The sequence below is a fragment of the Marmota flaviventris genome, chromosome 7 (assembly GCF_047511675.1).
Source record: "Marmota flaviventris isolate mMarFla1 chromosome 7, mMarFla1.hap1, whole genome shotgun sequence".
Classification (NCBI taxonomy): Eukaryota; Metazoa; Chordata; class Mammalia; order Rodentia; family Sciuridae; genus Marmota; species Marmota flaviventris.
The window spans coordinates 78,125,247-78,140,199 of record NC_092504.1 but is presented as its reverse complement, the minus strand read 5'-3'; positions in this window follow the sequence as shown (position 1 = coordinate 78,140,199).

Sequence of the window (14,953 nt, the reverse complement as noted above, 5' to 3'; positions counted from 1 at the left end):
GGTAATGGTTGCAGTAAGAGATAGGGTTACAACAACAGATAGGGTTACAACTATGGCTAGGACTAGGGTGAGAATTAGAGTTAGGCTTGGGTTTTGGTTAGTTTTAGGGATAGGGCTAAGTTAGGGCTATGATTAGTTCGAGAGTTAGAGTTAGTCTTATGCCTAGGGTTTTGGTAAGTTTTAGGGATAGGGCTAAGTTAGGGCTAGGATTAGGGCTAGGGTTAGTGTTCAGCTTAGGCCTAGTATTAGGGCTAGGGTTATAGTTAATTTTAGGGTAAGATATATTGTTTTAGCTAGGTTTAGAGGTAGGGTGAGAGTTAGAATTTGGGTTAGGTCTAGGGTTAGGGTTAGGGTTATGATTAAGGCTAAGATTATGGCTAGGATGTGGCCTAAGTTTAGTTGTAGGCTTAGGTCTAGAATTAGGGCTAGGGATAATGTCAGGTCTAGTGTTACATTTTGGGGTAGATTTATGGTTAGGTTTGTGTCTAGGTCTAGTGTAAGTTTTAGGCTTAGGGTAAGGGTCAGGTTTAGAGCTAGGTGTATATTTAGGGTCAGGATCAAGGTTGGGGTTTGTTTTAGGTTAAGGTTTAGGGATAAGAATCAAATGAGCATTAGGATTAAGGTTAGGGTTAGGGTATTTGATTGTATTAGGTTCAGGTATCAGGGAAGGTTTAGGGCAATGGAGAGCTTTAGGGTTAGCAAAAGGGTTAGGGTTATGCCTAGGGTTAGCAATAGGATTAGGGTTATCATAAGGATAATATATAGGGTTAGAGCTATGATTAGGGCTAGGGTTATTTTAGCATTAGGGCTTGAGTTAGGTTAGGTTTTGAGTTAGGGCTAGTAACCCTAGCTTAGGATAGAGTTACGGATCAATTTAGAATAAAGGTTAGGTTTTGTGCTAGGGTTAGGTTAGGATTAGGGCTAGAGTTAGGTTAGGTTTTTGAGTTAGGACTATTAAATCTAGCTTAGGGTTAGGGTTATATTTAGGCTAAAGTTTAGGTTTTGAGCAAGGGTTGGGTCTAGAATGAGGGTTAGGTTTAGTGTTATGGTCACGGTTAATTTTAGGGTTAGGGCTAGTGTTTTCATTAGGGTTAGCATTAGGTTTAGGGTAATAGATTGGGTTAGGTCTAAGGTTAGCTTTATGGTTAAGATTAGGTTTAGTTTTAGGGCTAGGTTTACTGTTGGTTTTAAGGTAAAAGTTAGGGTTTGAGTTAGGGCTTAGGTTATGTCAAGGTTTAGGTTTAGGGTTAGATCTAGGGATATGTTTATGGTTTGGGTTAGGGTTTCAGTTAGGGTTAGGGATAGGGTTATCATTAGGATTAGGTAAGAGGTAGGCTAATGCCAAGGGTTAGAGCTAGTTTTAGGTTTATGGTTAAGGTTAGGATTAGGGCTATGGTTAGGGTTATGTTTAGGAATAATTCTAGGGTCATGTTTGGGCTAAGGGTTATTCTTTGAGCTAGTGTTAGGACCAAGGTGAGGATTAGGGTTAGGGTTAGGACTGGGGTTAGGCTTAGGGTGAGGGTTATGCTTAGGGTAGGTTTAGGCCTCAATTAGGGTTAGGGTTATTTAAGTTTTGTGTTACATTTAGGCCTAGGGTTAGTGCTGTGTGTAATGTAAGATCTAGGGTTCTGATTAGAGCTCGTTTTATTGTTAAGCTTGAGGCTAGATTTAGTGTTAGGTTTATTTTGGGATAGGGTCAGGTTTATAGCTAGGTTTAATGTTAGTGTCAGGGCCAGTTTTCAGGTTAAAGTTAGGTTTAGGGTGAAAGCCAGAATGGGAATAGGGTTAGGTCTAGTGGTAGAGTTATTGTTTGGTTTAGGGTAAGGGTTATTGTTAGGGCTAGGACTATGTTTTTGTTTAGGTCAAGGGCTAGAGTAATAGCTAGAGTTAGGATTAGGTTTAGGTATGGGGCTAGTGTTAGGGTTAGGTTTAGGTATAAGTTTACTGGTAGGGCTAGTTTCAGGTTTCGTTTTCGGTTTAGGGTAAAATTTAGACCTATAATTAGTGTTAGGGTCAGAATAAGGGTGAAGGTTAGGGTGAGGATTTAGGTTAGTGTTAGATCTAGAATGAGGGATAGTGTTAGGACTAGTAATAGGGTTATTGTTTGGGTTGGCTAAGGATTAGGATTAGGACCGGAGTTATCATTATGAATAGGGTTTGGCTTAGGGTAATGGATAGGATTAGAGCTATGTTTAGGGCTAGGATTAGGGTTAGGTTTAGGGCTTGTTTTAGGGTTAGGGTTAGGGTTAAATCTAGTGTTAGGGCTCTAGTTAGGGCTATTTTTGTGTTAGAGTTATGGCTAGGTTTTGGCTAAGGCCAATGTAAGAACTAGGGTTATGATTAGGATTAGTTTTAGGGTTAGGGTTACAGCTAGATCTAGTGTTAGCATTCGTTTTAGGGTTAGGGTGATATTTAGAGCTAGGGTTTGTGTTTCGATATGAGTCAGGGTAAGAGTGAGTTTAAAAATAGGCATATGACTCGAATTAGAGCTTGGGTTATGGCTAGTTATGGGTTAGGTTTTGATTTAGGTTAAGGTTTACGGTTAGAGCAATGGCTTGGTTTTGTTTTAGGGCTAGGATTTGGATTATGTCTAGTTTTAGGATTAGCAACGGTGTTAGAACTAGTTGTAGAATGAGGTTTAGGCTTAAGATTAGGGTTACTTTCAGAGTTATTGTTAAATCTAGGGTTAGGGCTATGGCTAGTGTTAGGGCTAAGGTTAGGGCTATTGTGAGGGTTATGGTAATGAATAGAGTTATAAATAGAAATAGGGCTAGGGTGTGAGTTAGAGTTAGTCTTAGGGCTAGGGTTAGGTGTAGGGTTAATGTTAGGATTCAAATAGGACTAGGATTAGTTCTATGATTAGTGTTAGGGTTTGGCGTATGTTTAGGACTAAATTTAGGGTTAGTTTTAGGGAAAGGGATGGGGTTATATAGCTAGGTTCAGTTCTAGAACAAGGGTTATATTTAGGGACAGGGCTAGGGTGAGGGTTTCATTTAGGATTAAGTCTAGGTTTAGGGCTAGGATTAGGGCTAGGGTTTGTGTTAGGTTTCGGGCTAGGATAAGGGCTAGGGCTAATGTCAGATCTAGGGTTATGTTTAGGGACAAAGTTAGGGATAGGTTTATGGCTAGATCTAGTGTAAGGCTTAGGTTTAGCATAGGGGTCAGGTATAGAGCTAGGTTATTATTACGGTCAGAGTATGGGTTAAGGATTGGTTTGGGTTAAGGTTTAAGGTTAGTGCTCAAATTAGCATTAGCGTTTTGGTTAGGGTTAGAGTAATGGATCAAGTTAGGTTTACAGTTCAGTTTAGGTTTAGAGTAATGTATAGTGTTAGTGTTAGGGATAGGGTTAGGCCTAGGGTTAGTATTTGGTTCAGGCTTATATTTAGAATAATGAATATGTTTAGTGCTAGTGTTAGGGCTTAGGTTAAGGTTTGGGTTAGGGCTAGGGTTTGGGTTACATCTAGGGCTAGTGTTAGGGTTAGGTTTAGGTTACGTGTTAGGGTTTGAGCTAGGGTTAGGGCTAGGGCAAGAGTTATGGTTAGAATAAGGGCTACTGTTAGGGTTAGGGTTAGGGTTAGGGCTAGGGTTAGCATTAGGTTTAAGGTTATGTTTAAGGTAATGGATAAATTAGAGCTAGGATTTTGGCTATGGTTTCAGTTAGGATAAGGGATAAGGGTTAGAATTAGGGTTAGAGCTAGGGTTATGTTTAGAGTAAGGGTTAGAGTTTGAGCTAGGGTTAGATCTAGGGCAAGCATTAGGTTTAGGGTTTGTGCTAGAGTTAGGGTTAAGGTTATGCTTAGGTCTAGGTTTAGGGCTTGTATTAGGGCTAGGTTTTGTGTGAGATTTATGGCTCGTGTTATGGATATGGATAATGTAACAGCTAGGGTTATGGTTATGGCTAGCTTTTTGTGTTAGGGTTATACATATGTCTAGTGTTAGGTTTAAGTTTTCGGTTAGGATAAGGTTTAGAGCTAGGGTTTGTGTTAGCATAAGCATCATTGCTTGGGCTAGTATTGGGTTTTGGTTAGGGTCAGAATTAGAACTAGGTTTAAGTCTAGGGATAGGGTTAGTTAATGGTTATTTTAGGGCTAGGGATAGATTTATGTTTAAGACTAGGGCTAGAGTTATGGCTATATTTAAGATTAAGTTTAGGTCTAGTGCTAGTGTTATGGTTAGTTTTAGGTATAGGTTTACTGGTAGGGATTATGTTATGGTTCAGTTTAGTGTTAAGGTCAGGCTTTGACCTAGGGTTAGTGTTAGGGTCAGAATAAGGTAAAGGTTAGGCTTAGGCTTCGGGTTAGGGTTAGAGACAGAATTAGGGCTAGGGTTAGGACTAGTAATTGAGTTAGGATTTGGGGTAAGCTAATGGTTAGTGTTAAAACTAGGGTAGCATTTAGGTGAGAGTTTTGCCTAAGGTAAGGAATATGTTTAGAGCTAGGATTTGGGTTAGTGTTAGGGTTAGGGTTAGGGTTAGGGTTAAAGCTAGAGTTGAGGCTCAGATTAGCACTAGGTTTTGTGTTAGAGTTAGGTCTCTGGCTAATGTAAGAACTAGCTTTACAGTTAGAGAAAGTTTAGGGTTAGAACTAGGTGTAGCACTAGGATTTGGTTTAGGTTAAGGGTTAAGATTAGAGCTATAGCTCAGTTTTGTTTGTTGGCTATGGCTAAGGTTAGGGCTAGTTTTCAAATTAGAATTAGGGTTAGGGCTAGTGTTAGGGTGAAGTTTAGGTTTAGAGTTAGGGTTAGATTTAGAGTTAGGGTTACTTCTAGGTTTAGAACTATGACTAGGGTTAGGGCTAAGGTTAGGGCTAGTGTTAGTGTAAGGCAATAGATAAGGCTGGTACTAGAAATAGGTTTAGGGCTGGAGTTAGGGTTAGTCTTAGGGCTAAGGTTAGAGTTAGCATTACAGTTAGCAATAAATTAGGGCTAGAATTAGAGCTATGGTTACTGTTAGGATTAGGCCTAGAGTTAGGTCTAGGTTTAGTGTTATTGATAGTGTTAGGCTTAGGGTTAGGGGAAAAGATGTGGTTATACCTAGGTTCAGAACTAGGGCAAAGGTTGAAATTAGGGTTTGGGCTCGGGTTAGGGTTCGGGTTAGGGTTAAGTCTAGGTTTACGGCTAGGATGAGGGCTCTGCTTTGTGTTAGGTTTAAGGCAAGAATTAGGTAGAGTGCTAATGTCAGGTCTAGGGATACGGTTAGGGATAATTTTAGTGTTAGTTTTATGGTTAGGTCTAGTTTAAGGGTTATGTTTAGGGTAGAGTCAGGTTTAGAGCTAGGTGTGTTATTAGAGTCAGTGTCTTGTTCAGAGTTTGGGTTAAGTTTTGGTTTAGTTTTAGGGCTCAAATTAGCAATAGGGTTAGGGTTAGAATTAGAGTAATTGACAGGGTTAGGTTTAGTGTTCAAGGTAGGTTTAGGTAAGAATAAGGTTAGTATTAGAGATAGGTTTAGGGTTAAGGCTTAATATAGGGTTAGATTTAGGTTTAGGACTAAGGTTAGTGTTAGGTTTAGCATAACTGTTAGGGTTTGAGCTAGGATTAGGACTACGGAAAGGGTTAGGGTTACAGTGAGGTCTAGGGTTAGGTTTACAGTTAGGGTTAGTGTAGGGTTAGAGTTAAGACAAGGGTTAGGTTTACAGTTAGGATTAGAATAGTTTTAGGGTTAGGGCTAGTGTTATCATGACATTTATGGTTAGGGTTAGGGTAATGGGTGGGGTTAGAACTATATTTAGAGCTATGTTTGGGTTAGGCTTATGTTTAGGGTAAGAGATAGGTTAGGGCTAGGTTTATAGTTAGGATTAGGGCAAGGGTTAGGGTTAGGGTTAGGTCTAGGGTTAGTGTTAGGATTAGGTTTAGGGTAAGTGTTAGTGTTTGAGCTATGGTTAGGGCTAGGATGACGGTTAGGTTTAGTGTCAGGTGTAGGTTTAGGATTAGGGTTAAATTTAGGGCTAGCATTAGCATTAGGATTAGGGTTATGTTTAGGGTAATGGATAGGATTAGAGCTAGAGTTATTGCTATTGATTATGGTTAGGATTAAGTCTAGGGTTAGGTTTAGGTTTAGGGCCAGTTTTAGGGTTAGGTTTAGTGTTAGGGTTTAAACGAGGTGTAGGGCTCAGCTTAGGGCTAGGTTTTTGGTTAGGTTAGGGCTAGGATTAGGGCTAAGACTAATGTAAGTACTAGAGTTATGATTAGGGCTACTTTTAGGGTTACAGTTAGGGCTAGTTCTAGTTTTAGGGTTAGATATACATTTAGGGTGATGTTAGAGCTAGGGTTAGTGTAAGGTCAGAGTCAGCTAAAGGTTGAATATAGGGTCAGGTTAGGACTGGAATTAGGACTAAGTTTAGGGCTAGGTGTAGGGTTAGGTTGTGGTTTAGGTTAAGGGTTAGGGTTAGGGTTTTAGGGATTGAACTAGATTAGGGCTAGTTTTAGGGTTAGTGTTAGTGTTAGGCCTAACCCTAACCATAACCCTTACCCTAAACCTTAACTTAAACTTATCCTAACTCTAACCCTAACACTAACCCTAAATCTAATCCTAACCATAACACTGTCACTAACAATAAACCTAACCCTATTCTTAACCATAACTCTAACCCTATCCCTAACGTATCACTAACACTAACCCTAACTCTTTCCCTAAACCTAAACCCAACCTGGACATAACCCTAACAATAACCCTATCCTTAACCTAAACCTAACCTAAACCTAACCCTAGCACTAACCATAGTCCTAACCCTAACACTAACCCTAAACCTAACCCTAAGACAAAGCCTAAAACTAACCCTAACACAAACCCTAATCCTAACAGTAACTTGAAATCCAACACTAACCTTAATCCAAGATCCAAACCTAAACATAATCCTAACCATAACCCTAAACCTAACTCTAAACCTAACCCTAAAACTTACTATAACCCTAAACCTAACTGTAATGTAAAACTAACCCTAAGCCTCATCATAACCCAAACCCTAACCATAACACTAACCCTAACTCTAACCCTACACTAACCCTAAATCTAAGTCTAACACTAGCACAAAACAAATCCTAAACCTAACCATAACCCTAACACTAACTTAATTGTAACCCTAAACCACAACCTAACCCTAATCCTAATCATAACATTAACCCTAACCATAACACTAAACCTAAACCTAACACTAAACTTAACCCTATCCCTAACCCTAACCCTAAGCCTAACACTCACCCTAACCCTAACCCTAAAAGTAACACTAACTCTAATCATAACCCTAACCCTAACACTAACCCTAAACTTTACCTTAACCAGAAACGTAACACTAACAGTATCCCTAATCCTAACACTAACACTAAACCTAACACTAACCCTAACCCTAACCTATCTCTAACTGTAACACAAACCCTAACCCTAACCATTACCCTAACCCTAAACTAACATTAACCTAACACTAACACTAATCCTAAACCAAACCCTAACTATAACCATAACCCTAAGCTTAAACCTAACCAAAACACTAACTCAAATCCTAAACTTACACTAATCCTAACCCTAACATGAACTCTAACCCTAACCCTAACAGTAGCACTAACCCTTACCCTAAACCTAAACCTAACCCTAAACCTATCCCTAACACTATTCCTAACCCTAACTGTAACCCAAAACCTAATGCTAACCTAACTGTAACCCTAAATCTAACAATACCATCAACCTTAACCCTAACCCGAAACCTAAACTGAACCCTAACCCTAACCGTAACACTAACCCAAACCCTAACACTATCCCTAATCCTAACCCTTACATTAAAACTAAACCTAATTCTAAACCTGTCATTAACCCTAATTCTAACCCTAACTCTAAAACTAAACCTAATTATAACGCTAAACGAAACAGGCTAACCCTAGCTTTAACCCTAACACCTACACTAAACCTAAAACTAACACTAACCCTAATGCTAACCCTAACACGACCCCTATGCCAAACCCTAACCCTAACCTAAATCCAACCCTAACCCTATTCTTAACACGAATCCTAAACCCAAACCTAACCCCAACGCTGACACTAACCCTAACCCTAACTCTAATCCTAACCCTAACCCTAACACTAACTCTAATTATAACACTAAATCTAAACCTAAAAATTATCCTAATGCTGAACCTAAACCTATCACTAACCCTAATCCTATCCCTAACACTATCCCTAACACTAACCCAAAACCTAATCCTAACTGCAACCTTAACCCTAATTCTAACCTTAACAATAACTGTAACATAAACCATAAAGTTAATCATAACCCTAACACAAACCTAACTTTAATCCTAACCCAAAATTTACATTAAACCTAACCCTACACTAACCCTAATCCTAAACATAACCCAAACACTAACACTAACCCTAACACTAACCCAAACCCTAATTCTAATCATAACACTGACCCTAACCCTATCGCTAACACAAACTCTATCTCGACCCTAAAACTAACCCTAATCCTAACCTTAACCTTAACCCCAATCCTAACCATAAAACTAACCCTAATACTAAACCAAACCCGATCCCTAACACTAACACTAAAACTAACTTTAATTATAACCCTAAACCTAAACCTAAACCTTATCCTAACACTGAACCTAACCCTAACACTAACCCTAACACTAATTCTAACAATATCCCTAACACTAACACTAACCCTAATCCTAACCAAAACCCTAACCCAAATCCTAACACTAACACCAATCATAACATAAACCGTAAACACAACCATAACCCTAACACTAATCTTAAATCTAACCATAAAGCAAACACTAACCCTAACCCTATCCCTTACACTAACACTAACCCTAAACAAACATGGACCCTAACCCTCACCCTAACCATAACCCTAACCCTAACCTTACCACTATCCCTAATCCTAACCGTAACCCTAACACCAACAGTAACCCAAACCATAATCCTAACCATAATCCTAAACTTTACCTAATTTTAAACCTAACTTTAACACTAACCCAAACACTAAATCTAACCCTAACCCTAATCGTAAATCTAACCATAATCCTAACCCTATCACTAAACCTAATCCTAATTTTAACACTAACCCTACACTTAACCCCAACACTAACACTAACCATAATCCAACCATAACCATAAACCTAACCCTAACACCAATCCTAACCCTAATCCTAAACCTAACACAAACCATTACACTAACCCTAACACTATCCCCAACCCTAACCCGAACCATAACTCTGACACTAACCCTAACCCTAACTGGAAACCTAACCCTAACCGAAACCCTAATATTAACCCTAATCTTAACCCTAACCCTAACCCTGAACATAACACTAACCCTAACACTAACCCTAACCCTAACTCCAAATCTATACCTAATCTTAAACCTAACACTATGACTAACACTAAACCTAACCCACACACTAATCCTAAACCTAAAGATAACACGAAGCCTACCTCTAACACCAACCCTAACCCTAAACCTATTCCTTATTTTAAACCTCACCCTAACCCTAACCCTATCCCTAACACTATCTCTAACCCTAATCCTAACACAAACCCTAAACCTAAGTCTAACACTAAGTGCAACACTAATTCTAACTCTAACCCTAACCCTAAACAAAAACCTACACTTAATCCTAACACTAAACCTAGACCTAACCCTAACATGAAACCTAACACTAACTCTAACAGTAACCCTAACACAAATCCATTACTTAACCTTAAACCTAACAGAAAACCTAACCCTAACCCTAACCTTAACACAAATCGTAACCCAAACCACAATCCTAAACCTAACCTAATTTAACTCTAACCCTTACCTAACCCTAACCATAATCCTTACCCTAACAATAACCCTAAACCTGACCTAAACCTAACATCAACCTTAAACTTAACCCTAAACCTAAGCGTAACACTAACTCTAATTTTAACCCTAACACTAATCCTAAATGTATCCCTAACCCTAAACCTAACACTAACCCTAACCCTAACACTAACACAAAACCTAACCCTAACCATAACATGAACAATAACCCAAACACTAACCCTAACCCTAAATCTAACCCTAATTCTCACCTTAACACTACCCCTAAGGCTAACTCTAACCCTAACACTAACCCTAATTTTAACCCTAAAACTAATCCTAAACCTATTCCTAACCCTAAACCTAACACTAACACTAACACTAACCCTAACCTTAACACTAACACGAACCCTAACCCAAACACTAACCCTAATCCTAAACCTAACCCTAATTCTCACCCTAACACTACCCCTAACCCTAACCAAAACAATAACACTAACATTAACTCTAACGCTAAATCCAGCAAAACACTAACTCTAACCCTAACTCTATCCCTAACACAAACCCTAATCTAAACCCTACAACGAACCCTATAACTTACATGAAGCCAACCCCAATAACTTACCCTAAACTTAACCCTAACACTAAGCATAACACTAAAACTAACCCTAAACCTAATTTTAACCCTATATTAACACTAATACTAAACTAACTCCTAACCCTACCCTAACCCTAACCCTTACCCTAACCTAACCCTAACCCTACCCCTTAGCCTAACCTATTATTAACCTTATCACTAAACCTAACTCTAACCTTAACCCTAACTCTAAAACTAATCCAAATGTAACCCTAACTCTAACACTAACAAAAACCCTAACCCTAAACCTCAACCTAACACCAACCATAACCCTAACCCTAACCCTAACACTAACCCTAATCCTAACTCTTAAACTAACCCTAACCCGATGCCTATCCCTGAACCTCACCCTAATTCTAAAACTAAACCTGAAACTAACCCTAAACTGTACCCTAACACTAATCCTAACCCTTATCTAATAAAAACCCTAAACCTAACCCTAACCCTATCATTAATTATCACTAACCATAAACCTAACCCTAAACCTAAAACTAACCCTAACTTTAACAATAACCCTAAACCTAACCCTAACTCTAACACTATCCCTAATACTAACACTAACCCTAACCCTACCCTTAACCCTGACACTAACTCTAATCCTAACCCTATCTCTAACCTTAATCCAAACCCTAACCCTAACACTAAACCTAACACTGACCCCTATCCCAAACCTAAATCTAATGCTAATCCTAACCATAACCCTATCCCTAACATAACACTAACAATAACACTAGCCCTAACCCAAACCCTAACACTAACCCTAAACCTATCTCTAACCCTAACCCTAAACCTAAAAATAACCCTAACCCTAACCCTTAAAAAACCCTAACCCTAACCCTAAAAACCCTAACCCTAAACCTAACCTAACCCTAACCCTAACCCCAATGTCCTATCCTGAATCCTAACCATAACCAAAACTCTAGCCCAATCAGAAACCCTAACACAAACCCTAAATCCAAATGTAAAATCAATCTTAACACTAATTTTAACCCTAATATATACATAACACTAACCCTAACACTAACACTAACCCTAAACATAAACCAAACCCTAAACTTAACCCTAACCCTAACACTAAACCTAACCCTAACCCTTATAAAACTCGTAAACCTTACCCTAACATGAACCCTTATCCTAACCCTAAACCAATACCTAACACTAAACCTAACACTAAACCTAACCATAACCAAAACCCTATAACAAACACTAACCCTAATCCTAACTCTAACCCTAACACTAACACTAACCCTAACTCTAACCCTAACCCTAAACCTAAACCTATCTCTAACCCTAAACCAAACCATAAAAATAAACCTACCCTAACCCTAACCCTAACTCTAAATCTAATACAAACCCTAACCCTAACACTAACACTAACCATAACCCTAACCCTAACTCTAAATCTAGTACAAACCCTAACCCTAACACTAACACTAACCATAACCCTAACCCTAATCCAAACCTAAACTTAACCCAAAGCCTAAAACTAATTTTAACCCTAACCCTAACCCTAACACTACCTCTAGCCCTAACCCTTACCCTAAATCTAACCCAAAACAAACCCTAACCATAACCATAACCATAACCTAACCCTAACCCTAAACCTAACCCTAAACCTAACCCAAATCCTAACCATAACCAAAACACTAACCCTATCCGAAACACTAACACAAACCCTAATCCTAAATGTAATATTAATCATAATACTAATTCTAACCCTAATATAAACCCTAACACTAACCCTAACTCTAACCCTATCCCTAACCCTAATCCTAAAACTAACCCTAACACTAACCCTAATGCTAACCCTAACACTAACCCTAATGCTAACCCTAATGTTTGCCCGAACACTAACTGTAAACCTAACCCTAACTCTAACACTAAAACTAAAACTAAACCTAACCCTAACCCAAACCCTATCCTTAACCCTAACAATAACCCTAACCCTAACACTAACCACAACCCTTACTCCAACCTTAAACCTAACACTAACCCTAACACTAACACTAAACCTAACACTAAAACTAACTCTAACCCTAACCCAAACTCGAACCCCAACCGTTCAATAAACGTAACATTAACCCATACACTCACCCTAACCCTAACCGTAAACCTAACACTAACCAAAACCCTAAACCTAAATTTAACTTTAACCCTAATCCTAACAGTAAGCCTAAACCTAACTCTAACACTAATCGTAATACAAACCCTAACTCTAAACCTAACCCCAACCCTAACAAAAACCCTAACCCTAACCCTAACCCTAATTCTAACTTTAATCCTAACCCTAACTCTAACTGTAAGACAAACCCTAAACCTAACACTAACCCTAACATTAATCATAACACTAACCCTAACCCTAACATTAATCATAACACTAACCCTAACCCTAACCTTAAATGTAACCCTAAACCTAAGAGAAACCATAAACCTAACCATAACCGTAACCCTATCCAATCCCTAAGCCTAACCCTACTCTATCCCTAACCTAAACCTAACACTACCCTAACACTAAAATTAAACTTAACCCTAACTCTAACCCTAACACTAACACTTACCCTAATTCTAACCCTAACCCTAAATCTAACCGTAACACAAACCTTATCCTAACCTAACACTAACTTAACCCTAACCCGAAAAGTAACCTTAACCCTAACCCTAACCCTAAATCTAAACCTAAATCTAAACCTAAAACAAACCCTAACCCTAACCCATACCCTAACCTTAACCTACCCTAAAACTAACCCTAACCCGAATCCTAACAGTAAATTTAAACCTAACTGAAACCCGAACCCTAACACAAACACAAACCCTAAACCTTATCTTAACACTAATCGTAACCCTAATACTAAACAGAAATCTAACACTAACTGTAAAACTATCTCTAACCGTCACCCTAACCCTTAACCAAACACTTACCTTAACACTAACCCTAATCCAACCCAAACACTAATTCTAACCCTAACACTAACCCTAACACTAACCCTAATCCTAACCCTAACAGTAACCCTAACCCTAACCCTAAAGAAACCCCAACGCAGACCATAACGCTAAACGTAACCTAACCCTAACCCTAACCCTTACCTAATGCTAACACTAAACTCTATCACTAACACTAACACTAACCCTATCCTGAATCCTAACACAAACCCTAATCCCAATCCTAACACTATCACTAAACCTAAACCTAACTTTAACCTTAACCCTAAATTAAACTTAATTTTATTCATAAGCCTAACCCTAACCCTAAACACCTAAACCTATAACAACCACGAAACCTAAACTAAAACCTAACACAAACCCTAAACCTCACCCTAACCTTAACCTTTACACTAACCCTAAACCGAACTGTAACCCTAAATCTAAACCTAATCCTTTATATATCCCTAACCCTAACCCTAAACCTAAACCTAACACAATCCCTTAACCTAACCCTAAACCTAAAACAAACCCTAACCTTAACACTAACACTAACCTTAACACTAACCCTAACCTAGCCTTAACCCTAACCCTAATTCTTAAACTAACACTACCCTTAACCCTAAACTTTATCTTTACACTAACCCTAAAGCTAAACATAACCTTAATCCTAACCCTAACCCTAATCTTAACTCTATCCCTAACCCTAACACTAACCCTAACCCTAACCCTAACAGAAAGACCAAGCCTTACACTAATCATAATCCTAACACTAACCTTAAAAATATCCCTAACCCTAACATTATCCCCAACTCTAACTCTAACACTAACACTTACCCTATCCCTAAATCTAACACTAAACCTAACACTAACCCTAACCCTAACACAAACCCCAATGCAAACCCTAACACTAACACTAAACCTAACACTAACCCTAATCCTAACTGTAACACAAACACTAACACTAACCCTAACTCTAACCCATACACAAACCGTAACCCTAAACCTAACACTGAACCTAACCCTAACTCTAAACCTAACACTAGCCTTTACACTAAAATAACCCAAACACTAACCCTAATGCTTACCCAAACCCTAACACTAACCCTAACCTTAACCCTAACACTAGACCTAACCCTACCCCAACTAAATGCTAATTCTAACCACAATCCCAACCTGAACCGTAACCCTAATATTAACAGTAACCCAAAGCCTAAAACAAACAGTAACCCTAACCCTAACTGTAACACTAACCCTAACCTAACCCCAAGACTAATCCTAACCCTAACCATAATCCTAACCATAATCCGAACCTTAACACTATCCCTAACCCTAACCCTAACACAAAACCTAACCATAACTATAAACCTAACCCTAACACTAACCGTAACCCTAACCCTAACAATAACCCTAATGGTAACCCTAACACTAACACTAACTTTAACCCTTTACCTAACCCTAAACCTAATTCTCACGCTAACCATAACACTAACCCTAATCCTAAATCTAACCCCAACCCTAACAAGAACCCTAGTGTAACCCTAACCCTAACACTAACTTTAATTTTACCTGAACAGTAATACTAACCATAACACCAAGCATAACCTTAACCTTAACCAAA